The following is a 6,095-nucleotide window of genomic DNA, read 5'->3' as shown; positions in this document are numbered from 1 at the left end:
AAGTGAACTTGGATATCTCATAAACAGCTAGTTTGCAGTGGAAATGTCACAGAAGAAAAGGGCCTGAGAGTTGTCTGAAATATAAGAAAAACAAGTTAAAAAAAAGTTCCTAGCTGTGGTGCAGATATTCAGTATTGTCCAAATATGTATTCTATATGTACTTACTTATTTCAGGCTAGCCTAGCCTAGGTTTTAGGGTTTAATGTAACGTCTCCAGATCAAAATGATTTTATTTGCTTGTTTTTATACACATTTGGTATTTGCATAACAGAGCTTTGATAATGTTCTAGCTCAGTTTAAGATCAAGGCTAAACTAAGTTTGATTTAAAATAAAAACCAATGATGTTATTATCATTGAACACAGCTGAATGTGTTACTAATTTATTTTCTTAGTCTTCACTCAGGAGAATCCCAACAGTCCCTGAGCTACCAGTTTCGGGTCAGCCAGCCTCTCATCTCATCTATAATACCAAATGTGTGCTCTGCCATCTATCAAACCCTTCAGCCAAACTTCATGAGCGTCCCTACCACACAAGAAGCATGGAGGAATGTGGCTGCAGAATTCTATAGACAGTGGAATTATCCATCATGTATTAGAGCACTTGATGGAAAAAGAATATTGGTTGCTAAGCCAATAACAGTGGATCTGAGTATTTTGATTATAAGGGACATTGTAGTGTAACTTTACTTGCATCAGTAGATGCGCATTATAAATTTTTGTATGTAGATGTTGGGACTAATGGGAGGGCCAGTGACGGGGGAGCTTGGGAAAAATGCACCCAAAAACAGGCTATAGAAAATAAACAACTGGGAATTCCCCTCCTGTCTGTATTCCATATTCAGAGAGAGTAACACCTTCTGTCATAGTAGCAGATGATGCTTTTCCTTTGAAACCATGGTTGCTGAAGCCATATAAAGGAAATGATTTACCGATGGAGAAGCTCATTCACAACTATCGACTTTCTAGAGCCAGGAGGGTATCCGAAAATGCCTTCAGGATATTAGTTAGTCGCTTTCAGATATTTAGACAGCCAATTAGGGCATCCCCTCATCATGTTAGGCTAATTAAACTAGCAGCCCTTGTATTGCATAATTATTTGTTTAAAGAATCTAGGCACCGTGAAATAGCACCAGAGTTAATTGACAGAGGGATATAAATAATGGTAGAATAATTGCAGGGCAGTGGCTTAATGGCACTGGTGTTGGCTGGGAAAACTTAAATGCTCTAGGCCGAAGGCCTACGCAGGAGGCTATAAATGTACGCAACACTTTTTGTGAATACTTCAGTAATGAAGGCAAGGTAACATTTCAGGATGCTATGGCCTTCAGACACTGGCTCTTCTTTTTGTGGTGATGATACTTAATAATTAAATTAAGCGCTACAAATATATTTGTATATAGGATGAATAAAATTTTACCATTGTGTACATCCAGGACTTGTATTTTTATAACCCTGAGTGCAATAAGAAGTGCTCTGCATAAATTTTATAGGATAAAGTTCATGTGCCAATGTTTTTTTTTATTTAACATTATAATGCAATGTGAAAAAAATAAAATCATGACTCTGGTACAGATTCTTTTCTTTTGTGTGCCATATCTATACCCCATGAAAGAAATCATAAAGGAAAAAGATGCCACCATACAACAGTTTATGGCCAATGATTAACTACCTTCCTCCTCTTTCGATTTGTTTAGGAATGCAGCAAGTTTAAGCATAAATTTTGGATGTTTATGGTGAGGAAATTCAGGGATTACTTCTTTTCCAAACCCCTGCTGCATATGGGATGTCTTCTTTCCTTTGTGCTTGTGCAGTGGCCTTTAAAATAGATGATGCTGCCTCGGTTGCACTGGGTGCATGTTCTGGTGTCATATTCCTTTTACGTTTTGAAGTAGGAGTTCGACCACACGTTTAATTATTTCATGATGATAATGATCGACTTGTTCCTGGCCCCGAGTGTGAAGATGATGGGGTAGGCAGATCAATGTCGTCTACGCTACTGTCATAACTGAATGTATGCAATGACTGATGGATGACTTCATTATCAGACTGATAGGGGTCAACTTGTACCAAAAGAGATTGGGATGACTGGGACTCCTGCTGATTGGAGGACTGAGACTCCTGCTGATTGGAGGACTGAGACTCCTGCTGATTGGAGGACTGGGACTCCTGCTGAAAAACAAGGTAAATCGTAAAAAAAGGAATATAAAAATTAAGGCAACTTCCGTAATAACACTGAAATGCAAAACTAAGCATACAATACTCAGAAACAATCATACATTCTTAATACTTACAGACACAGTAGTCTCAAGGTTTGATGTACTCTTTCTTCCCTGGGGTGAACATCAGTCAGGAACAACATTAAATCAAAGAACCTCCATTTTGGAACATAGTCTCCTCCTGAGCCACTTTTTACGGTTTTGATTTTAGCCAGCTCCCTCCGGAATGATGTTTTTAAGATGTTAATTTCATCACTACAGCATCTGCAAGAGAAAAATTCAAGTTTGATTAACTTATAATAATCATAGTAATAATGAAATGAAAGGGGTATTTTATAAGTTGGCTCAACAGGGGATCCAGGGGGTGAAGCCTCCTGGCCAGGTTAAGTATGTTAGGTTAGAATTTCAACTTTTAAGGCTTGTATCCAAAAACAAAGTCTAAAATACTCAATACAGGGGATGCAAAGGGCCTTTGGCCAGCGTGTGTTCATACTTGTTCAATGAAACGACACTTAAGACAATTTCTCTCTATGTACATGTGACTGTGTCATGCAACAGTTGAGACGCGAATAGTCAATATTCAGAATGTCTCATAGTAACCATGCAATAATTCAGTGACAAGTTAGGAGGTTAGGTAGGTGTTTTAGGACATTAAGGGGCACTAGCTTAACCTAAAACACCTACCTAACCTGTCACTGAATTGGTTATTTCCTAGTGGGGGGGGGCTGCACCCCCATGGCCCCCTTTTAAGAGGTCCACCTTCACATAATTACATTTTAGGACAATATAAACCACTTTTCTTCTATAACTTTTCCTCATTAAATGCTTCCTTTACGCCACAACCACAAAAATAACGCCAAAAAATAATAATGGTGACTACTGTTCATTTCCTTCAAGTGCTGTTTGATACTCAAATTATGCTATCCTACCCAGAGTGCCGTTGTGGCCTCTGAATTCTAGCTTATATCTGTTACAGTATATTAAGCAATATGAGTAGGCTTGCCACTCGTTGAGTGTTAATAAAGTATTTATCACGAAATAGCCCATATTACATATTGTCACATGCTAATGGTATTATATCACATGACTGACAAAGGTTAGGTTGGTGTTTATGGTTAAGCTAGCCTCTGGTGGCAGTTCTCTAAACATTGGCTGGCCACAGAACTGTGAAAGGAATAGCCTGGCTAGGCCATAGTTTTGCATAGCCTAGCAAGGCCATTGTTTTGCATAGCCTAGCTAGGCCATAGTTTTGCCTAGCCTAGCAAGGCCATTGTTTTGCCTAGCCTAGCAAGGCCATAGTTTTGCCTAGCCTAGCAAGGCCATAGTTTTGCCTAGCCTAGCAAGGCCATAGTTTTGCCTAGCCTAGCAAGGCCATAGTTTTGCCTAGCCTAGCAAAGCCATTGTTTTGCCTAGCCTAGCTAGGCCATTGTTTTGCATAACCTAGCTAGGCTATAATTTTGCACAGCCTAGCTAGGCCATAGTTTTGCATAGCCTAGCTAGTCCATTGTTTTGCATAGCCTAGCTAGGCCATGTTTTGCATAGCCTAGCTAGTCCATTGTTTTGCCCTGCCTAGCTAAGCCATAGTTTTGCATAACCTAGCTAGGCTATAATTTTGCACAGCCTAGCTAGGCCATAGTTTTGCATAGCCTAGCTAGTCCATTGTTTTGCATAGCCTAGCTAGGCCATAGTTTTGCATAGCCTAGCTAGTCCATTGTTTGCATAGCCTAGCTAGGCCATAGTTTTGCATAGCCTAGCTAGGCCATAGTTTTGCTTAGCCTAGCAAGACCATTGTTTTGCCTAGCCTAGCAAGGCCATAGTTTTGCCTAGCCTAGCTAGGCCATTGTTTTGCATAGCCTAGCTAGGCCATAGTTTTGCTTAGCCTAGCAAGACCATTGTTTTGCCTAGCCTAGCAAGGCCATAGTTTTGCATAGCCTAGTTAAGCCATAGTTTTGCATAGCCTAGCTAGGCCATAGTTTTGCATAGCCTAGCTAGACCATAGTTTTTCATAGCCTAGCAAGGCCATAGTTATGCATAGCCTAGGAAGACCATTGCTTTGCTTAGCCCAGTTAGGCCATGGCTTTGCATGGCCTAGCTAGGACATGGTTTTGCTGATTACCTTCCTTCACACAACCAAATATGACCTAAAGTGTTCAACTACTATTGTAAAAGTAAACAGTGACTACATAAAAAAATTACACAAACCTGCATCATTAATTCCTTCTACATGTGGAAACGCTTCTTGAAGTTCCGTGGCTATCTCGCCATGCAAGTATTTTTAAGGGGTTTCTTGTTGTAGGAAGGATCCCTTGGATTCCACAGGATTGGTCGCTATCTCACTTTTTCAATAAGGCTCTCTTCAGTCTCAAATGTCTATTGCACAGGCATGATGATGTTCTTGATGATGTTCTGCAGCTCGGACGCGTGAACGTCGACCGTCGAACGAATGTAAACAAATGCTGGCGATTTCATCCAATAGTGATGGGTATATGCGAAACATTTTCTATTCAGCGCTGAATGACATCATAGGTCCACCGCTATATATATATATATATATATATATATATATATATATATATATATATATATATATATATATATACACACACATATATATATAATATATATATATATATATATATATATATATATATATATATATATATATATATATATATATATATATATATATATATATATATATATATATATATATATATATATATATATATATATATATATATATATATATATATATATATATATATATGAAATATATATATATATATATATATATATATATATATATATATATATATATATATATATATATATATTTTATATATTTATATTATATTTATCTTCTTCCCAGCTTGTTCCCATTTTTATATGGGCTCGTTTTTCGATCTATTTCTATCCTGTGCTTCTGCCTCATCAATTCCCCTTCTCACGCAGGTCTCCCTCACACAGTCCTTCCATCTCTTTCTTGGTCTCCTCTTCCTCTTCTTCCTGGACCTCCATCCCCATAGTATGTCTACCAACGTGGTCCTCATCTCTCCTCAACAGGTGTCCATACCATCTCAGCCTCCCCTCCTGCACTTTCTTTGATATTTCCACCACCTTAGTAGACCCCCTAATGTAATCATTTCGGATCCTCTCCTCTCTCGTCACCCCAGCCATCCATCAAAGCATTCTCATTTCTGCCACATCCATCTTCTTCTCCTCTGTCTTTCTCAAGCTTGCTGTTTCCGTGCCATACATCATTGCTGTTCTTACCACCGTCTTATGAAATTTTCCTTTTAACCTCAGCGTTACTCCTTGGCACAAAGAACTCCGGAGGCCGCTCTCCAGTTGTTCCAGCCTGCCTGTACCCGATGTTTTACTTCTTCTTCCATACGTCCTCCAGCATTAATAAAGGATCCCAAATACTTAAAATTTTCAACTCTCTTTATTGGTTCTCCCCAAGCTGAACACTTTCCCTATCACCCCATCATTGGTGGTACACATATATTCTGTCTTAGATCTACTTATTCTCATTCCTCTGTCCTCAGTACTTGTCTCCATCTTTCCAGTTTCATTTCCAGATCTTCCCTGCTCTCTGCACACAGGACAATATCATCCGCATACAATATATTTATATATTTATATTTATATTATATATTATATTATATTATATTATATTATATATATATATATATATATATATATATATATATATATATATATATATATATATATATATATATATATATATATATATATTTATATATTTATATTTATATTATATATTATATTATATTATATTATATATATATATATATATATATATATATATATATATATATATATATATATATATATATATACTCATATATATATAT

The sequence above is a fragment of the Macrobrachium rosenbergii genome, chromosome 26 (assembly GCF_040412425.1).
Source record: "Macrobrachium rosenbergii isolate ZJJX-2024 chromosome 26, ASM4041242v1, whole genome shotgun sequence".
NCBI classification, from domain to species: Eukaryota; Metazoa; Arthropoda; class Malacostraca; order Decapoda; family Palaemonidae; genus Macrobrachium; species Macrobrachium rosenbergii.
Note: the sequence above shows the minus strand (reverse complement) of the source record.